This window comes from Poromitra crassiceps (genome assembly GCF_964638095.1).
Source record: "Poromitra crassiceps genome assembly, chromosome: 1".
In the NCBI taxonomy this organism is placed as follows: domain Eukaryota; kingdom Metazoa; phylum Chordata; class Actinopteri; order Beryciformes; family Melamphaidae; genus Poromitra; species Poromitra crassiceps.
Window position 1 is genome coordinate 55034969 of NC_139623.1, and position 23476 is coordinate 55058444.

Below are 23476 nucleotides of genomic sequence, written 5' to 3' on the forward strand. Positions count from 1 at the left end.
CCCCGACTGCAGATTCCCTGCTGCTTTTCTTCTTCTCAAGTTGTGTTTAACAGCGGTTTGTAAACAAATTAAAACATGCATTAGCGCCACCCACACTCCAGCACACCCAAATGACCCAGCCCTTCAGATTACTTATTTTTTATTTTAATGTAGGCATTACAGGTGGTATTTATGTAAAATATGGAGTGACAGCTTGGAATAGATATAAAATTGAAGTTTCTACACTTCACTGTGGGTTTGTGATGCACCTGTGTTGAACCAATGGGCGATCAGCTCGATGCGTTTCTCGTCATCCTCTGTCCCTGCACCCACTAATGTTTGTATACAAGAAACCCGTCTATATGGACACAACCATAGAGGGGGTTATTTTTTAAAGGCTTGCTTTCTACATACTAGCAGGTGCACTGCTGCTCCACCCACAACAAGAAATATTAAGAAAAGCCTCTAGTACTAATGCATCACTGCATGATATGACGACTTGTACAGTTCTTACCAGTTGGATTTTCAACTAAATTAAAAAGAGATAGGACCCACGCCAAGTTGAAACTATTGGAAATATTGCGGTTGAGTCATTATTGCTAGTAGGTAGTCTACTACTACTATGTAGGCCACAGTCACCACTCTCAATTTAGCCATATCGTACTGAGAGAGAGGTGGGGAGAGAGGGGGAGAGAAAGAGAGAGAGTGTAAGGGGAAACAGAGAGGAGAGAGGGAAAAAACAAGAAAAGCGAGGAAAAAATATGTTGAAACTCAAGCAAGAGAGGACAAAAGACATGAGAGAGCCTCACTATACAAGTTCAACCATCTGAACTGAGCAGCTTGGTAGTTGGGTTGGTAAATTAGGTTGGGGTTCTTTGTGGTATTTGGGTTTGTAAATTGGGTTGGGGTTCTTTGTGGTAGTTGGGTTGGTAAATTAGGTTGGGGTTCTTTGTGGTAGTTGGGTTGGTAAATTAGGTTGGGGTTCTTTGTGGTAGTTGAGTTGGTAAATTGGGTTGGGGTTCTTTGTGGTAGTTGGGTTGGTAAATTGGGTGGGGTTCTTTGTGGTAGTTGGGTTGGTAAATTGGGTGGGGTTATTTGTGATATAGTCACATCACGTCCACGTTGATGCCACCGAGTCACATTTTCGAGGAGCTACACCCCCCCCCCCCTCCACCAAGCTGCGCCGATAGGATGGCCAGCTGCGGCGACCCCTCGGCGCAGTCGGCGCTCGCGATTTCACATAAGCATAAAACCAGTTCATTCAAGAACACTCTCGTCTTAGATTTAACCATTTATTGCATGAATGGAAATACAGTTATGTTTGGCGTTGAAGGCTCCGCTCTTTACAGAAGATGCTCCTCCCAGAACCGGCCAGCAGCATGCTACGCCGAGCAGGGAAGGTCGCAAAAATCCCCATATAGGGATACAAGATTCCAGATTAATTTAAAAGCCATAATGAGTAACAGGGGGAACCTAAGCAAGACATGGAAAACATATTCACATTTTGAGCCATGCAGACTGAGCTAGAATATGTGATTAGCCTTTGAGCTATGCAGACTTGAGCTAGAAGGTGGAGGCTGGGGTGGTGGAGGCAAAGCTTTGCCAGCAGCCGCAGTGTGAAGTGTCAGCATAGGTGAAGCGCAGAACAGAGTGAGAGTGGAGGCCATTTTTAAACAGACTGCATTGTTGTGAGAATGGCTGTGATTGGCGAATGGTTAAACCAGTGATCCTCACTATTTCTTCGATGAGAGCCGCACTGGCAGGACAAAGTCAATAGGAGAGCCACTTTTACCGCAAAACACCAAAAGCCACCCCAACCAAGCACATCTGCCTACCATTTTTTGTGTTTTATTGTTTTCCACACACACACACACACTAGGGTATTCACGACTAGTGAATTTTACTAGTCGACTAGTCGTCCCTAAAGGTAGTCGACTAGTCGTTTAAAAAAAAGAAAAAAAATGTTTTTGAACATGAGGTATTTTACACGACATACATGGACTATCATATCCCATATCCCATATCCCGCACAAAGAACATCAAAACACAACAAAACAAAACAAGAAAACTGCATAAGATACACAATAATCCAAGAACAAACAAGACTATTGGACAAACAACCAAACAAACAATACAGATACATTACAAATATGCAAAGTAAAAGACAAAACACATTTTAAAATCATAAATTTAAGACAAACAAGAGAAAACAAACAAAAACTCACTCAACCTGGTTCTAAATACAGCATATGTCCATCCAAATAACCATGTAACCTCTATCACAATATTCCTAAAATACTATACAGTATATACAGGCATATAATACTATAATATAATACATCTACCTATAGCCTAACTAATACATTACTATCCGTTTAACAATCATTATCTATCATCTGTCCACCATCCTTATGTTATATAACGTCTAACTATATTACTACATTAATTACTATCAACTCTATACGATATCTAGGTGTATAATCACTATTTCTAATACCAGTTCCATTCATTGCGTATAATTAACTAGTTATGAAATTATAAAATGTACATGTCTCAAATGAACTAACGCAGGCTTCATTTTTAGTCTCTTGCCGAGGGGGAGTGTTTTGAAGAGCATGTTGCCGGGCTGGGGGGGGTCGTTCATGATCTTACGAGATCGCTTCAGTGTTCTAGCTGCATGCACGTCCTGAAGGGATGGCAGGTTGGTTGCATCGGATCACCTTCTCAGCACCGCGGATGATGCGCTGCAGTCTGTTAATGTCCTTGAGAGTGGCAGCAGCGTACCAGATGGTGATGGAGGAGGTGTGGATGGACTCAACAATGGAGGTGTAGAAGTGCACCATCGTTGCCTTTGGCACTTTGAATTTCTTCAGCTGCCCCACGAACTACATCCTCTTTTCTCCCCCTACATGTATATTTAAAATAATTTATTTCACAGTTGTAAAACCCTCGTGGAAATGGAACCATTGCAAGGTCCTTTAGACTCAGATCAGACAGCAGTTTGTCTGAAGCCTTCACACCCAACAAACCATCAACAAGTCATCTTTACAAAACTAGCTGGATTGGATTTCCCAACCACGACATTGAACTTTGGAAATTAGAGAGTACTATAGTATATTGAAAGGGTTTCATCAGTGTTGTGGTTGTGGATATTACCCAGCACATTGAGGAGCACGTGAAGTGCATGAGTGCATCAATCCAGCCAAGGAAACGAAACAGACAGAACTCGGGAGTATATGAGGCTCTGGTAAAACAGGAGCGACATGTGATGTTATGGTTTGTACCCAGCTCGGTGTGGGATCAGAACCCTCCTTTCAACTTGTCAGGTATAGAAATCCCCAACACTGTTATTCATATTTATAAGTGTTTCAGGCTATTGGAGGCAAACACACACACACACACACACACACACACACACACACACACACACACACACACACACACACACACCACAATAGCAGTTCATTCAGATAAAATTGAGGGCTTTGCTTCTTTACAATCTCAGGACGCATCCAAAAGCCAAGGAAAAAAGGAAGTAGTTTCCTCCTGTAGTACATCTCTGAACTTTCTCTCTCTATTTTCTGCTAGGTGATAAACAGAGGGGAGTGTTCTTACCTCCATATTTATATCAGTGACTGGAACCCAGCCAAGCACATCTGGGAACAAATGAAGAGAGAGCGCCAGCTGATTAATGAAGTGGCCCACGATAGCAAACTGACTCCGATAACGGCTTCTCTCACAAATAATAAATTACAAAGCTAAAATTCTTCTGGGGAAAAATAGGAGGGAGGTATGAGGGTACAAGGGGAAGTGGTAGAGGTGATAAAAGAGGGGTGGAGGGGGAATACGGGAGATAGAGAGAGAACTCTAGAAAAAACCATGCTGTTGTTGAAACATGGTAAAGAAGGAAAAAAATGAAACAAAAGGTAACAAAGAAGAGGAAATAAGAGAGAGAAATGGAGAGTGAATATTGGGATCAGGGAACATAGTTACACTGTACTGCCTCCCTGGCATTCCCTTTCTGTCCTCTTTTTCGCTGTCCATTCATCTCGGTGCCGCGTCTATGTGCCGACAGGCCGCAGTGCCGACAGGTCGCAATGCCGATAGCCCACAAGCAGAACCAGCTGAGCGAGGCGGCGTGCAGCGTGTCGGTGGAGCTATACCTCTCCCAGCCCCCACGCCAAACTTAACCTCCCCCCATGCCTAAACCTAACCTCCCCCAGACCCTAACCCAAAACCTAACCTCTCCCAGCCCCCACGCCAAACCTAACCTCCCCCCATGCCATGCCTAAACCTAACCTCCCCCAGACCCTAACCCAAAATCTAACCTCTCCCACCCCCACGCCTAAACCTAAGGTCGGCATTGCGGGTGGTCGGCATAGCGGGTGGACCCCTTCATCTCACCCTGCCTTGCCCGAACAATCTCTCTCTCTCTCTCTGTCACACTGTCACAGTTTTTTAAAGATACTTGCATGTGATTGGATCTATCGCCGCAAGGCGGTAATTTTGCGTTAGCGCCCGTTTTGCGCCTGAATAGCGCAGCGCAAAGCCCTAGTTGTGGGCGTGTCGGCCCGCTGACATAGGCAAACATAGAAACATAGGGAAATGGTCAATTGTTTCTAGCCGATGGCGAGTAGAGCGGGCGGGGGGAGGCGAGGAGTGATGGGCATGATGCATTTTGTGCTGAGGCAGCAATTGGAATGCCCAAAACGTGTGGACAGGTCTCCATACACTGCATCCACAACACGAGATGTCTGCCCAACACTTTTCTCCACTACTCCATAACGCACCCCAGCAAACATTGTATAGACAAGTGTATTCCAGTCCGTCATCTAACCAGAAAGTCATGCCGCTGTCAGCCACAAGGTGACGTCTCCACATTGCCCCAAAGTAGCGTCTAGACTGTCTCTTGCAAAACTAGAAATATTGATCTCATATTGCTTTGAAAACACCACATGTAGGTATCTTTTGTGTTTTTGATGAATAAAACGACATTTGTAGTGATTGCACTCCACGTGCAATGACTACTATTATTCAACACAATTTTGTTTAAAGATGAAAACAGGTTTATATCAGTATAGTTTTAACTTGCTGTGTATGTAGTGCCTGTATTTATCACACGCTTCCTTGATCACAAAGTGCACAAGAGATGGACAATGAATGAAGCTGTACAGAGTAGACGCATGCACAGTCAACATAAACATAAAGTTTGTTACCAGGGGCGGACTGGGATCATAATTCAGGCCGGGCATTTATACGAAGCAGGCCAGGCCAATACGGGCTGACGCGTGTGAAAAATTTGGGCCGTTTGAAGCCCAATTTGGGTCGTTTGAAGCAAGATTTAGTGAATATAATGCTAACGCGATGATACATGTTACCTATTTGTTCACTAATAGAAACATCAACATTGCCTAGATAACTGCAAGTATAATATGAAGAAGTAAAACCAAAAACATACCTCTGAAACGCTTCACAGCAAACTTTATTTAAGGAAGAGTGATCAGATCGTGCATACTGCGTTATTCTCTCCACAGGTTTAAGAACTACACGTCATAATAACAATAATAATAAACATCAACATATTCTCAGTTTCATTCAACATCTTCCTGTTTAAGCAAGCCCCTAACATTAAACACATGGTAGTGTGTTCTGCTCAAGCTCCAACCTTTGTTTCTGAAAAATTAGGCCAACAATGGTTTTAGTCTCTATAGCCTATAGCCAAGTGTTGAGCAATGCAAAACTCAAGGCTCCAACACAAGAGTCCAGAAATGAGCAGTGGCCTGACTGTGGGCACACACCAAAAAAAAAAAAAAAAAAATTGCAGGCCAGGCCAGGCCAGGCAAGGCCAGGCCAGGCCAGGCCACCGGGCATTTGCCCGACGTGCCCGATTATGCAGTCCGCGCCTGTTTGTTACATTATCGTACATGATCTAAAATATACTGAATTAGTGAGGCAACCTCAAAATGCAAGTTCCAGTAGGAACCTTCACGTTGAAACTCAAGTCCTCAAATCTCTGTTGAGGACAGTATATTTCAGAAAATGCAGAGACAACCTTCAAACAATCAACAACCTAGTGGTTAAGACACAGGACTCTGAAGCCAGTGCCCCGCGATCGAATGCTGCAAGAGTTTTTTTTCTTCTTTAATGTAGCACAAATAGTTGAATCTGGACATACCGTAGGCTATATGCAACGTTGCTGAATGCACACTGTGCAGATTTGTATCTGAATATCTTATACAGTAGCCGTTGTGGGAGTGGCATATTTCGACGTTGTGGGGAAGGAAACGATCTACGTGCAGCGGCCATGCAGGACACGTGATTGACATTGCTACGATTTCCATTCCAGATATAATTAGACCCTGACTAGACGTAGTGGTTTGCCATGCAGAAAACAGTCATTATACATGAAAATGTTTCCTGGGACGTGTCTCACTGCGAAGTTCCCGATGCATTTATTTCCGACGCATTCAGGCGATAACGTGGCGTGGCAATGTGCCAAGTGAGCACTTGCCTTGTTACATCGCCCAATATCGCTCAAATATATAATGCAACACAGTCACTATCACCCTCAGGAAAAGAAAAAATTCAAGCCGTTTGCAGCACTTGAGGAAACTGTGAGTTTGCTCGTTTAATTGATTATTGATATGCACCATTGTGTGCGGCGGCTGTAGCTCAGGAGGTAGAGCGGGTTGTCCACTAATCGCTTTGGATAAAAGAGGTTGTGGTTTGATTCCCGCCTGAGCCTCCTCCACTCTGCATGTCGAAGTGTCCTTGGGCAAGATACTGAACCCCAAATTGCTCCTGATGGTGTGCCAGCACCCTGCGTGGTAGCCTGCCGTCATCGGTGTATGAATGGGTGAATGTACCTACTGATTGTAAAGCGCTTTAAATATTCTGTAGTTTCCAATACCGAGCCATTATTCACATGCCAGTGCCAAAGTTTTGAGCTCAGACACAGACTTCTTCGGCTGTGTCATTTTGGGTTTCAATTGCTCGACAGCACCGGATGTATCGTTCGGTGCTCAGTCGTTTGGTGGTGTACTGCAGTTTACAATTTTGAGCATCGGCTCCGGCGAGGGAGAGATTGTGCACCTTCTGATGGGAAACAGGAGAGACAGAGAGGAAAGCGGGAGAGATTGTGCACTTTCTGATGTGAAACAGGAGAGACAGAGAGGAAAGAGGGAGAGATTGTGCACTTTTCTGATGTGAAACAGGAGAGACAGAGAGGAAAAAGGGAAAGATTGTGCACTTTCTGATGTGAAACAGGAGAGACAGAGAGGAAAGAGGGAGAGATTGTGCACCTCCTGATGTGAAAAAGGAGACAGAGAGAAAAGAGGGAGAGATTGTGCACTTTCTGATGTGAAACAGGAGAGACAGAGAGGAAAGAGGGAGAGATGGTGCACTTTCTGATGTGAAACAGGAGAGACAGAGAGGAAAGAGGGAGAGATTGTGCACTTTCTGATGTGAAACAGGAGAGAGGGAGAGAAAAGATGGAGAGATTATGCACTTTCTGATGTGAAACAGGAGAGACAGAGAGGAAAGAGGGAGAGATGGTGCACTTTCTGATGTGAAACAGGAGAGACAGGGAGGAAAGAGTGAGATATTGTGCTCTTTCTGATGTGAAACAGGAGAGACAGAGAGGAAAGAGGGAGATATTGTGCACTTTCTGATGTGAAACAGGAGAGACAGAGAGGAAAGAGGGAGAGATTGTGCACTTTCTGATGTGAAACAGGAGCAACTGTGGCAGCATCACCTGGGGAGCATGCCACGCAGCAGCAGCAGCAGCCAGAGGAAGTTGCAGAAGCCGTGGAGGTAATTAATCATGTTAACCTGAAGGCTGTCAAGATAATGCTCACTCTCTCCCTCCACTGATCACCCTGTCAATTACATGTCCAGACACATTCAACAACCTCTCCCTCTCTCTCTGACCTGCCATCTGTAATTGTTTAAAACTGTTACTTTGAACCACAGTTCAACATTCTTGACTGTGTTTTACTGAGCTTCAAATTGCTTCTTAGGAAGTAGGCCTATAGGTATGGTGGGCCAAGGTGTGACGGAAATAACTTTGCAGGGCAAGACAAAAGTGTGTCAGAGAAATGGAAGGATGGAAAACATGAGGTAAAATTAGTATTTGCTGTTATTCCAATGGGGGGGGGGGGGGTCAAAACTTCTATACCTGCCTATCTACCTACCTATCTCTCTATTAGGGACAGTAATATATCACAGTCCCATATTGCAATATAAAAATGTGACAATTGTGGGGCAGACAATTATAGAATCATCACAATTTCACAAGCTGTAATTACATTTTTTAATTGTTGTTTACACTTAAGCCATTGCACTTAGAAATAGTCATTGTGTGGTCATTGTTTATTATATCTATCTATCTATCTATCTATCTATCTATCTATCTATCTATCTATCTATCTATCTATCTATCTATCTATCATTTGTATTGGCTGTGTTTTAATGTCTCATGCCTTCATTTAGAGGCCTCTCCAACAGGAATATATTCTAGAGGGGAAAAACGCAGCTCTCTCAATCAGCCCAGTCCCTGTAGCTCCTGTGCTGGGCCCTCCCCGCCCTGAACAGTCCCTGTACCTCCTGTGCCGGGCCCTCCCCGCCCTGAACAGTTTAAACAGTTAGTAGACAGACAAGCCCGTCTTTTATTGTCACACGAACACACCCAACACATGCATGCAGCCACAAACACACACTCATGCTGACGGTGGCCGGTGAAATTTGTCCTCTGCATTTAACCCATCCAGGCTTGTCCTTTCCTCCGGGGGGCAGGTCAGGAGCAGTGGTCTCTTTTTCTTTCCAGCGCCCGGGGACCAACTTTGGATGTTGTCGTCACTGGTCGGATGACGATGACGATCTTCTGCATGTTTTTAGTGGGGGGGTTATGTACGGAGGAACCTCCTGGGGAGCACGGGGAGAACATGCAAACTCCACACAGAAAGGCCCTTTTGACGAGATAACCCACCTGGGCAGTAGGAACTGAAGATATGGGGGGACCACAACCCCAGCGCCCACAGCGTCCCAGGCGAGAATCGAACTCAGGACCTTCTAGCTGTGAGGCGACAGCGCTACCGACCCCACAGAACAGTCCCTGTACCTCCTGTGCCGGGCCCTCCCCACCCTGAACAGTCCCTGTACCTCCTGTGCCAGGCCCTCCCCGCCCTGAACAGTCCCTGTACCTCCTGTGCCGGGCCTTCCCCGCCCTGAACAGCCCGCCCAGTGCTGCGCCGTGACCCAGAGGGTTGCTCCCCAGTGGTGGTCCCCCTTCTCCCAATTACTGCTAACAGACCTACTCAAAACCTGCCCCCCCCTCCTCCACATTGCCCCCCCCCCCCCCACACACACACTGTGTCACTGCTGTGTGGGTCTGTGTGTGTGTGTGTGTGTGTGTGTGTGTGTGTGTGTGTGTGTGTGTGTGTGTGCGCACGTGGTCCTCTCACTCTCCTCCCTCTTTCTCTATACACTCTGTTTTGTCCCCCTCAATCTCTCCATCTCTCTCTCTCCATCTTTCCCTCTCTTCCTTCATGCCTCCATCTCTCCTCCGTCGTTCTCCAGGGAGAAGGTCCAGTATGAGCGCTGCTGCTGTGGCTGCCAAGAACAGATGTCCAAGAAATACCAGCCCAGTGAGAGAAGAGGGGAGCGAGAGAGAGAGAGAGAGAGAGAGAGAGAGGGGGAGAGAGAGGGAGACAGAGAGAGAGGAAGGAGGAAGCACATGGAGGCAGATTAGGTGAACCGTAAGATCTGCCACTGCTGTTGGAAATATGGGATTCTATTCAGAGATTTGAAAACGTGTGTTGCTAAGCGTATTGCTTTTGTGTTCCTACGTTTGGAATGTTTTTCTTTTTCCTTTCTTCTTTAGCTCCTTGTGCTTGCTGTTTTTACATAATAGCAGTGCAGTTGCAATTATACAAACATTTATTCGAGGCAAAGCTGCTTTTGAGGCAGAAATAATCTTACTGGTACTACAAAGGGTGCCGGAGACCCCGGTCTCCCCTGCAGAACCTACCCCTAACCCTAACCATTGCCCCCACGCCTAACCCTAATACCCCCCCCCCCCCCCCACACACACACACACACACACACACACACACACACACACACACACACACACACACACACACACACACACCTACACACACACACACACAAACACACACACACACACACACACACACACACACAGTCTAAAGCGTGGTTCCTGGATGAATTTGGAGTGAGAGCGTGTCGGGGTATCTGTATTTAACGTTAAGCATAATTGGACCTTTACAGTCTCGCAAAGGTGCCATCCGGTCAAAAAATGGCAGTGCGTTACAAAGTGACGCCAAGGATCGTGAAAAAGCGGTGGAATTTGACACCCTGGGATGAGAAGGTGCTGCTTAAGAGGAGTATATTTCCTCTCTTCTCCCGTCTTCCTGGTTTTTGAAGTGCCTTTACGTCAGACTCAGCACTCAACACTTCTTTCAGCATCTCTGTCCCACAATAACTGATCAAACAGGTTCATTCATGTCAATTTTGATGTTGTGTGCTGTGATCCTGAAAGAAAATGGCTAAACTGCTTTTATCCACACATTTTAACACAGGCACACAGTGGAATCATGCTTTAATGTGCTTTAATCAAGTGTTACCCACCTTTGCCACACACACACACACACACACACACACACAGACACACACACACACACACACACACACACACACACACACACACACACACACACACACACACACACACACACACACACACACACACACACGTGTAGACACATCAGAGGGAGAAGGGGGAAGGAGAGAGATAGAGAACAAGTGAGAAAATGGCAGAAGACGCGTGAGGGAGGAGAGACAAAACTAAATAAATAAAGAAGAGTGCCGTGAAACAAAGCAGTGACCCTGGTAACCCGGGTTCCTCCCAGCAGAGTATCATGTGATTGGAAAGTATTATGGCCAGCCTCATTAGCATAATGATTTCCATCCTCCATTTTCTCTCCATCCATCCAGCCCTGCGTCCATGCCCCGCCCCCTCGTGTTGTTAGCCACCAGCTCCCAGTGCTCCTCAAGTACTTTAAGCTTGTTAATAATCATAATGGGTGTGCAGTGAAGTGGGGTAAAGGAATAATTAGCTCACCTGAGCCAAACCAAATTAACCCCCTTTTCACTTTTTTCTCCTCTTCTTTTAAGTTGTGGGTTATCCACCCTCCCACTCCCACCCCTCTCCATATGCACACATAGCATCCACTGGGGACCTATTAAGGTTGTCTCTTATTAATTGTTGAAATAATAAATGCTTGCACACACCATTTGCTGTGTGATAACAGACGTACCTGTTCAGATTAAAGCTTTTGGGACTGGACAAGCAATACTGATTTTAAAGAGTGTGGTGCAGGCTAGAGACCCCAGTGAGTCAATGTGTAAGAAAATGATGTAGGAACTGGATTTTCACATTAAGACACTTATTATACACTACAGTGACTTCTGGGGTCGTTTTACTTTTTGTGCTTTTATTTTGACATCTTGGACCCCAAATCTGTGACGTAGGCGGTGGGAGTAGTGGGGCAGCACCTCACCAGCTCGTTGGAAGCATGACATATGGTAAGTCATCAATGTTACGTTTGGTAACTTCCAATGCATTACAACAATTTTCATTGAGGAAAAATGTGACAGTGAGTCTACTTGCTAAGCTAGCTTGTGTTAGCTAGTTAGCCTGCTAACGTTAGCATTAGCTAGCCAGAATAACGTTACTGTAACCTCTCATTAGTCGTGGTGATTTAGTTACTATACAACCCTTTTGGTTTTTGAGACTGTTATTTTCATGTATGTATGTAGATCTTGGGACATAGTTACTAGCTAATTGTGGTAGAGTTGCTTCACTCTTCAAGATTTTAAATGAAATCATTAAAAAGAAAAAAGTTGTTAAAGATTACCCATCTTACTTCTACTCAGATAATGATACTATCATTAAGGAAAATAAACCTATAGCAGATCGGTTCAACGAATACTTTGTAAATGTGGGCAAAAACCTAGCCAATTCCATTAAAACACCTAAAATGGAAAGTAACAATACATTCAACATAATTTTGCATACAATGTTTGTTAAAGAAATGGATGAAGAAGAAATTATTGACATAGTCCATAAATCAAAAGGGAAAAAATCAACTGACTGTAATAATTTTCATATGTTCTTGATAAAGAATATTATTGATTGTATTGTCAAACCCTTAAACTACATTTGTAACCTGTCACTAATGACAGGAAAATTTCCATCAAAAATGAAAATTGCCAAAGTGATACCACTGTTTAAATCTGGTGACAAACATGTATTTTCGAACTACAGGCCAATCTCACTGTTATCTCAATTCTCTAAAATTTTGGAAAAGGTTTTTGCAAAGCGACTGCACGACTTCATATTCCAGCATCAAATACTCTGTGAACAGCAATATGGTTTCAGGAAAAATCGGACCACCTCACTAGCTCTAACAGACTTTGTTGAACAAATTACAAATGGCATTGAGAAAAAACAATATACAGTAGGGGTATTTTTTGATTTATAGAAAGCATTCAATAGACCACACCTTATTATTAGTTAAACTACAAAAGTATGGCATCAGGGGATTGGCACATGATTGCAGTGGCGATTTTAGCCTGACATTTCTGGATGGGCAGTTTTACCATCACACACAAAAAAGATGTAGCCAATCTATGGTAGGCAGATATGACTGCGATTTGAGTGCCAAGGAGCAGAAATATTCCAAAACTAAATACACTTCACATTTGTATGGGTACGCTCGTGCGTATTTACGCACGGAACGCAGACTTCATAGCAGTGATATTGAGCAGCCCGCTTCTGCAAACACACACACTGCTCTGTTCCCTGTTTATCCCAGATGGGGTTACTATCACATATATGACAGCCTTGCAAACCTTGCATTACTGACAACAAATATACAAAACTACTAAATCAATTTGGCTTTAATTATTCTATTCAACATCCAACAGCAGAGCAGAGGCTATAACGACAAGTCACGTGACAGCTGCAATAGTCTACAGAATACAGTGAACGGCGCACTGTCCAATTCTCATACATATCCAAACAAACATGTCAGCTCCAGTAGCTCCAGTAGTGTGTATACAGTGTACGGCGCACTGTCCATTAGTAGGCAGGACGAACCCCCCGCTCTAAGCTCGCTCCAATGTAAACACAATGGGAGTTTTTTGGATTCTGGCCTCATTGCAATCTAGTATTAAACATACCTTTGGGTCATGTTGGAATAAAAACACTGCTTGTATCGATAAATATGCACCATTACTACTATAAAATGAAAAAATAATTTTGAAAAAGCCCGAAATAATAAGCTAAATTGAGCTCTGTTTAGAGGGGGGATTCCAGCGTCTCAGGCTGCCTACAGAAAAACGGCACACCAAAAAATCAGCACTCCTCGGCTCTGAGAGTAAATCCCCAACTGGATTTTTTGATTTGACCATTGGTCTGTCACTTAAATTGTAGCCAACCCCTATGTACACGTCATGGTGAATGTTTGCTTTTGATTGGTTTGAGTTATACTGACGAAAATCGCGTAATTTCCCTTCAGTTGCTTCGCTACTCGATTCAACTTTGAGCAAACATTGATGTAAACACATGAAATTGTTCGCAAACTTGTCCTCTAAAACACTGTCGAGTCAGTTTTCATTTTTTTTTTGTTATTCGTGTCAAAAGGTGGAGTGCGCCATGTAAAAATCCCCCCCTGCTTTTCCCTCATTTAGCACGAGAGCAGAGTAGAGCAGACAGAGTAGCTGCAGCTGGGCTGCTCCCCCCTCCCCCCTCCCTCCTCTCTCTCTCTCTCTGCACAATCAAGTGGTTGACTGCTTCTCAATGTGGGGTCAGGGGACTACCAGTAGTCATAGAGAGGATTCCAAGATTCTCTGTTGTCTCTCTCAACCTAATATACCGTCTATGGAATTCTGAACAAAATCATATCTAGGCTACATTAACACATTCACTGCCAGCCGTTTTTTTTTTTTACTGTAGGTAGGTTCTGCCAGAGGTTTTTTTTGAGGATTCTGGCTCATCTTTCAAGACCCGAGGATTCTTTTCTGCTAAGATTTTGTGAACACACAATATCTCAAAAGAACTAATAGAATGTGTGCTTTCTCTGTCTAAAATAGTTAGTTTGTAGAGTTAGTAGTTATGTAAGCATTAGCAGTTGAATACAGCATGGTTTCAGCGTCAGAAAAATTATTCTGAGATAAACGGCTTTTTGTGAAATTCGATAGAACAGTCACTTTAACCATTCATTTTTGGCATCAGTAAGACGTCAGACATCTAAACAATAGTTTTGAACAGTAATTTCCTCCATAACAGCAGGAAACCCCCCTCTGCTTCCAACTCCTCCCTCCGTGTGTGGCTTCTTGGCTGCAGCGGCCGTGTCACAAGCTCTCACTGCTTTGCTGCTGCTGTGCCTGTCTGCGCGGCCGCTCTTTGAGGAAGTCTGGATGGACTCGCTCGTTTCTTGGAGTTTTGGTTGAGAGCTTTGATGAAGCTTTTGCGATTCTGGTCATATTTATGCTGCGTGTTTCAAAGTGTGTTCCACCCGTAATCTATTATGCAAATTTGCAATCCCGCACCGCCAGCAATCAGCGCGAAAGTGAAAGCGTTTTCGCCATCCATTTTACTGTATGAGAACGGCTTCCTCGCGCTTTTCCCTCCAGTTTTGGCTCGCCTCTTTCTACTGTGGAGAGACATGTCGCCACTCAGTGGGTCAGTAAAATAGATTATACACATTCAATACCTCCAATTCTGGTATAGGAGACGTAAAAGGGTTAGATCAACGTCCCACCGTCAAAAAAAAAAAATAGATTTTTTTTTACGTAAAAACACGTCATTGGCAGTGAACCGTTGGATTTTGTTTGACGTAAAAACACGTCATTGGCAGTGAACGTGTTAAAAAAAAATCTGATTTGCATCTGAGAAATGAAATCTCATCATATTGGGGGTCCATGGCCCCAATGTGAACTAAATTAGGAGTCCTTAATATGAAAAAAGGTTAGGAATGATTTACAGCAACAGGTACAGGTATTCCCTTTCCCTTCCTTTTATTTCTATTTATGATGAGGCAGGATTTGGTTTATCAATAATAGCCTACATATAATTTCACCTTTTTTTCTCGACGCCCCTTCCACACACACACACCCTCCCAAAAGTGTTAGACACTGTTTACATTCTATTCTGCTCCTCATGAAGATCTATATATATTTTTAGGCTACATAAAGTAGTCTGTACAAATGTTATAATGTATAAGCTTACAGAATAAACGTATGTATGACAGTATGAATAGATGTAGCCTACAAATAAGCAATTTGCCTGGATTAGTATACATTGTTCTGATACAATACATTTCTTAATTAGCCTGGCTTTTGACTATCTGACACATTGTTTTACACATTTATCCATCTATTGGGATACTCAACTTGCTTGCTTGCTTTGGTCACTTCAATTCAGTTCTCAAATCTGTTCAGAGTAAACCCTCTTCATAAATAAAGGCTCTCTCCAAAAAGAAAATGAATCAAACATCTCTTAGATAGGGGGGCCAGTCGTGGGCCGCATCTGGCCCCCGGGCCACAAGTTGAGTATCACTGATGTAGGCTATGCACACAGTTCTCTTCAGAGGCAGTGGAGGTGTGACGCATCTGACTTTGTCAATGTGAACTACAGTAAATGATCTTTGATTAAAGCCCAAATCCATAATTGCAGTATTATGCTCCAGTTAGCTAAACATGAATTTCAAATGCATTTTGAGACTATATAGAGGTTTCATGTTAAACAGAGCTGTATGTTAAGTTATCATCGGTTAGGAAAGTTGTAAAATACCTATTTTCACCTATTTCTAAGGCTAACTAAGTATCTGTGTAACTAGATCTGACATGTCTTGATAACTAAAACCTTTAATTTATGCTAAATGTTGGGTAATGCATACATTAACCATTTAATAGATAAATGTGGTCTAGATCAGGGTTTTTCAACTGGTGGGTCGGGACCCAAACATGGATCGCGGGGCCGTTTTGAGTGGGGGGTAAATTATAATTAAAAAAATCTGATGCTGCGCTTTTAATTTGAAGTACATACCATATGTCCTATGGTGAAGGCATGGCCCGCCCGACTCTGCCTCTGATTGGGTTACCCTGATATTTTACCCTAACCTTAAAGCCCCATTATGTAGTTTTTCTATTTTTAGGGAAACTGTGCCCCCACAGTTACAGTTGCTAATAAATGCTACACTTCCCTGTTTGTACATTCAGATATCAGCATTATTTTACTGTTTCGGTTTTTACTCTACTTTGCTAACATCTCTGCAGTGCTTCATAACTGATTTGCTGGTCGGGGGAATAACTCCAAATATCCCTAAATGTTATTGTTGCGACTTCTTTTAGTGAAAGAATTCAGATTCTTGAAACTTAATGAGCATCACCAGTTTAACTTGTTTAAAAAACATATAGGCCTGTAATTAGTGGGTGGGCCAGCGGCAGGGCCACTGTTTGTATTTGCCAATATTGTTGTTCTTCTGGGAGGTTGGACTTCCCATTAGGGATGCACCGATATGAAAAATTTGGCCGATGCCGATAACCGATATTAAGATTGCTGTTATGGCCGATAACCGATATTTACCGATGTCGATCTGATCTGTATAAAAACACATTTCTATGATAATAAAAAAATGTACATACTGAAAAACACATGTAAACACCAAATTTGAAAAATAAATGCATTTCTTTATTTCAAAAACATTTGTAAAAGCCCATAAATCATAGATTTACTGCATTATTTCATCTCAATGTGAAGAATTTGGCTGATACCGATAACCGATATTAACATTGCAACATCGGACCGATACCGATATGTTAAAAAATGACTAACATCGGCCGATACCGATACGATTGCCGATATATCGTGCATCCCTACTTCCCATGCATGAAAATAAACTTTGAACGAAACGAATTTGGCGCTAATAGCCCTGATGGTGGCGCTACAGTCTGAATTTACAAAAATTGAAAATTCATAACAAATCAGGCATACGCGCTACCGCTTTGCAACTTTCACCGAAATGTGGGCCCAAGTCAGGAGAAATGTTTGTATACTGCAACCGATGGCCAATTATGAAGTCCAAAGACTGCAAAACTGCAGAAACTGTTAAACTAATTAAACCCTACTCCTAGCAGCAGCTATAATTCAAGTTAAGTCTGCCTTTTTATTTCACTTGATATCAGGCCGCTATGCGGCCTTCAAATTTAGTTTGGTGGGGCTCTGGCGTCGTATTGTGTTGTGTGTGTAAGGTCTGTGTATCGATATGCATGTGTCCTGCACTCCGTTGGGATCCCAGCAGTGCACTCCACCAGTTTGAAGTTGATTGGATGAACAGTTCTCGAGATTTACCACTTTTTGTGTTCCCAGTAGGTGGTTGCGCTATGCCAAATTGCATGGAATTTGGCACTGCACTGTGTTGGGTTCCCAGCAGCCTCCTCCACAAGTTTGAAGTCGATTGGACGAATCGTCCATGAGATAAACCACTTTTTGCATTGCCAGTAGGTGGCGCTATACCGAATTGCACCAAATACGCCACTGAATTCCATCACGTCTCCTAAGCGTACTCCCCCAGTTTGATGTCGATGAGATGAATTCTTCAAGATAAACTACTTTTTGTTTGCCAGTAGGTGGTGCTATGCTGAATTGCACGGAATTCGGCACTGCACTCCATCAGGTCCCCCTAAGCGCATTCCCTAAGTTTGAAGTCAATCGGACAAACGGTTCTCAAGATAAACCGCTTTTTGTGCTTGCCAGTAGGTGGCGCTGTGCAGAATAGCACAACATTCGGGCACTGAACTCCATCAGGTCCCCCTAAAGGCCTAAACATGGTCGTCCGTCCGCCTTGAATTGGAGCCGTCTGGCGGCGCCAGCGAGCCCTACATGCTCGGACGCCACTACGCCCTCCCTCCTCCCACCCTCCCTCCTCCTGTGGAAGCTCCGTGTGAAAATGGCGGAGATTGTGTGCCAGGCAGTCTGAATGAAATTGAATGTAACGTTCCCAATTCTATGTATTAAATTCTAAAAAACGACCCTCAACATTTGGGAAGGCTAAGCCACACAACTAGTTTGTTATAATCTAACGTCATGCTTTGAAAGGCGACTTTACAACGATGAGCCAAGGCAACGGCCAGTCACAACTCTCGTGCAGCTGACGTCACGCACGTATCGTCGCCGTGAGGTCACATTTTGGAGCAGCCCCCGTCAGCCGACGGGGCCCCCTCCCCGTAGGACGGCGCTCCACCCGCCGTCATACGGGGAGGGCGGGGCGAGGCTCTGACGGACGACCATGTTTAGGCCTTTAGCGCACTCCCAAAGTTTGAAGTCAATCCAACAAATGGTTCTCGAGATGAATCACTTTTTGTGTTTGCCAGTAGGTGGCGCTGTGTCGAATTGCACAAAATGTGTCACTGCACTCCATCAGGTCCCCCTAAACACACTCCCCAAGTTTGAAGTCGATCGGACAAGTGGTTCTCAAGATAAAGTGCTTTTTGTGTTTGCCAATAGGTGGCGCTATGCTGAGTCTGTGTGTGTTTGGGGGTGGGCTGGCGTGGTTTCGGACTTACTTTCGTGACGCAAATTGTGACTGACACTGCCCGCGGCCCGCCAACCAATTCGACCTGGTGTGTGGGCATGATGTGGTTTGCAGGACTTTCCAGGTGGTTTCCAGGACTTTCCATGTAGTTCCAGGATATTCCAGCACTTTCCAGGTGGTTCAAGGACTGTGCAACCTGCCCATGGCCCTCCCCAGATAATAACCCACTGCCATGCACATTTTCAGCCCAATCCGACCTGGGGTGTGGGCATGAGGTCGTTTCAAGGTGGTTTCCAGGACTTTCCAGGTGTTTTCCAGGATTTTCCAGGTGGTTCAATTACTGTGCAACCTGCCCATGACCTTGTCAAGATAATAACCCACAGCCATGCAAATTTTCAGCCCAATCCGACCTGGGGTGTGGGCATGAGGTGGTTTCCAGGACTTTCCAGGTGGTTTCCAGGACTTTCCAGGATTTTCCAGGTGGTTCAAGTACTGTGCAACCTGCCCATGACCTTGCCCAGATAATAACCCACAGTCATGCAAATTTTCAGCCCATTCCGAGCTCAGGTGTGGGCGTGAGGGGTTTTCCAAGACCTTCCAGGCATGAATTTGACGTGAGGCCCACTTTTTCAGGAGTCTGGCAATGTAATGACTGATTAATCCTAATTTCACCTTAAAATTTGATTTAAAACAAAAAAATGCACGATTTAGGCCAGGAAACATTTGATTTGTTGTTTATTGGCCATTATACTAGTAAATATAACAAAAAATATGCATCATAAGCTGTTAAAATATGTTTTTCAGAAAAACACACAAACGGGTTTGACCTCCCTACCATTAGCCTATGTGAAAAAAACATTTCAGCTCCACACAAAAATATTGACTCACCAATGCAGGTCACTTGAACAGGAATGTAGCGCGCCGGTTCTTTGCGTGAGCAAACCTCTCGATGACTTTACTGTTGAAATCCACCTTTCCCTGAATAAACTCATTTTCAATGGAAAGCATGTCTTAATCCTTTTCAATGTTGAAAAGTTCCTCTCAGATTCGGCAGATGTCATGGGAGTTCCAATTTATCTTCCAACGGCAATGTACTAAACCGCACAGACAACAAATAATCTACACGATTCATTGTAGTTGTAGTAGCTTAATAAAACACACTTCACAGTATTAGCTAGCTAGCGGCAATGTACTGGTCTGATTTAGCATTCGTTTGTTTATTTTCTCCTCGTCACATGACATTTCGTGGCCAGTCCGGCCACACCTGTTGGGCGGAGTTCATGTCAGGAGTTCACACACTGGGGCATCATCATCTCTGCCCCTTTACCCAATATGAAATTGGCAGGGACCAGCAATGTCACGTGGTTGTTTCTATGGCAACGGTGGGTCAGAGCGCCGGCATGCCCCATATGCAGGAAATGCAGCACGCTGCACTAGCAGAGCCAAACACACAGAAACAGACACACACACTAAGGAAATTACTCCAAAACAGCACTATACAATTGTGAGTAAAGTTTATTTATATAGACACCACATTCACAGTTGAATCACTACTTTGTATTCAATATAAAATTCGATTTTCCACAACAGTCAGTCAGATGTAATGAGCTTCTTGCACCGCACCACAGCGCCATCTGGTGGGGCACTGCCCCACTTGCCCCTAATGTAAAATCGCCACTGCATGATTGGTTAACCAGCTACTTACAAAACCGGTATCAATATGTCCACATAAATCACACTAATTCAGAATTTCAGAAGGTCACATGTGGGGTGCCTCAAGGTTCAGTTCTTGGTCCATTGCTGTTTCTTTTATATATTAACGACATCAGCTTGGTCTCAAAATCACTTAATTGCATTTTATTTGCTGATGACACGACTGTGTTCTGTAGTGGGGACCATTTGGGACAGCTTCTGGATATGGTGGAGAAGGAAGTGCAGAAATTCAAACAATGGTTCGATTCTAATAAATTATCACTTCATCTTGGCAAAACAAAGTACATTATATTCGGAAATAAAACCACAATTCCATCCAGAAACCTAACAATAAATGATGCAGATATTGAAGCTGTAACTGAAACCAAATTTCTTGGGGCTATCATTGACAATAAATTAAACTGGAAATCACACATAAATTACATAAAATCCAAAATATCAAAATCCATTGCAATTATGTATAAAGCCAAAGATTTCCTCTCTCAAAATTCATTACTCACTTTATATTACTCATTAATAGCTCCAATCACCAAACACCAATTCAATACTTTACTACAAAAGAAAGCCATAAGAATCATCAATAAAAAAACATACCGTGAGCCAACCAACCCACTATTCATCTGCACAAACATTCTGAAATTCAAGGACTTAGTCGATTACATTACAATACAAACCATGTACAAAGCAAAAAATAAACTTCTACCTCCACATATCCAGAATCTGTTTAAAATGAGGGACACCAACTACAACCTGAGGCGAACACTATTATTTATTAAACCAAAGATTTGAACAAATTTAAAAAATCACCGGGAATCTGTCAAAGGTGTAAACATCTGGAACACATGTCCTGAAATTATTAAATTATGTAGCACATTAATCACATTTAAAAGACACTATAAAAAATATATAATTTCTCGTTAGTGTGAAAAATTAAGTTTACTGATTATTATTACCATGTGATAATGTATATTATATATTATATAATAATATAATATAATTGTATTATATATAATTATTATATTAATAATATTATATTAATAGCATTAATTATATAAATAATTATATAATTCATTATTTTTGGATTGTGCGTTGTGTGCTTTTCTTCATTTCGTTGTTATGGGAAATTTAAGTTTACTGATGTGATTGATTTCAAATCTTGTGCTTTGCTCTTTTTTATTTCTTATTTATTTGTTGTGAGAATCATAAAATTGTAAGGTAAAAGGGGTAGGTCAGTATAAGCTTTGCTTCTATCTACTGTACACCCTTTCGGTTACGCAGGCTGAGAAATCAGTCTTTTATATGTACCGAAATAAAACGTATTCATTCATTCATTCATTCATTCACTAGCAGAAAAAAAGAAAATTTGAACAATCACTAGCCATTTGGCCAGTGGACAAAAAAGTACAAATTTTGCACCCTGCCTGTCACCTCTGTTCTCTCCTCTCTGTCTAGTGTGGATCTTAACCAGCATCCAATCAGCCAGCTGCTATAGGTCAACATCTACAGTACATGCTGTAGCAGATCGCCTTGAAGTTGCGGGGTGCCAGCCAGGGTTAATTCCGACAAATCTTTTACAGTGTAGTTTTTCGAGTTCAAACTCCTACATGGATACATGAACCAAAGTTCTCTTCACATTGTCATGAACCCACATTGCATAAATCCAACACACCCAGCAATAGCACTCAATATGCCAACACTGCACACAATAACCAGCAAGACACAGAAATAGAGTTCAGAAAACCCCCAAAATAAAATGTCCTTTACAGGCCGTCCAATAATCCAATAATGTTCAGTAATCCACCCAGAAAGGGTTCAGTTCCAACAGAGATGCTTCAATAATAATCCAACAAAAAATAAGGTTCAGAGTAATCCCTCTTCCCAATAAACGATCTCTGGCAAATCAACACAATCCCGTTCAGTTTTCTCTGACAGAGTGATAGCTCGTCCCCAGCAAAAACAAGTAAAATATATTTGACAAAACAACTCAATCCTGTTCGGCTTCTCCCCAGGAGTGATTCCTCTTCAATATAACAAAAGTTAATCTTTGTATTTAAACAAACACTCTCTGACGCCGTCAGAGTTACCTCCGGTACCAAGGCGTTGGTCGATGTGTCACTCCAGGAAGTTGTAGGCCTGAGTGAAGACGTGAATTTCCGAGGTCCGGGATGTTTGGAGGTGTTACCGCAGAGGGATGTAGCTCTGAGTATTACTCCTGCCGACCGTGGATTAACACACGAGAAAGAACAGTACTACACGGACAACAACACGCACTGATACGACGGACGTGGCCTCTTCTCCCAGTGAGTCAACTGCTATGCCGCCATCTTGACGTTTTCATCACCATGTTAAAGGGACATAAGGAATTACTCTCAGTCGTGCATGACGGCCATTGGCTGAACAACGAAGGTGTGATGGGTGTGAATTGAATGGATGAAATGATGACTGATGCAATAACTGTTTATGGCAGATCGCCACACTCCCTTAGAAAAAGACATGCAGTGTCATCCTTTTCATTTTCTCTTCTCCTTTCAGACATTAACCACTGCTCTCCGGTGATGAGCTGGGGAACCCCAGGAAATCCTCATCACTCTCCTCATTGAAGATGTCAAGACACGTTGTTTTTCCATCTCTCTTGCTGATGGGTAACAAGGCTTGAGTCTTGAGACATGGACCACCTTCCTATACTCTCCCGTCTCCTCCAGGACTATGTCATTTTTTATTTTATTATTATTATTTTTTTACCTTTATTTAACCAGTTAAAAATCCTGTTGAGGCCGAAGCCTCTTTTACAAGGGAGAACTGGCCAAGAAGGCAGAGAAGTTACACGTCAGAAGTACATGAATGCATCTAAAAAAACAGAACAGTACAGAATCCATAAAGACACAGACTACCAACAATTCACAATAGGAGAGTGTAAAACAAAGCAGCACACTTAAGAGAATGAACATCAAAGTAGCAGATAAAAGTACAACATCATCCAGTTACAGAAACAATGGAACTGTATAAACATAATAAAACAGTAGGCAGAGGACCATAATACAAGACTTATACAACAAAGCAGGAACAGGTAGAAGCAAGGAATTCCATTATGTTTTGTTTGAAAACCGATAATGGAATCAAAGAAGCCAGTTTAAGACTGGACTGCAGGTCATTCCAGGACC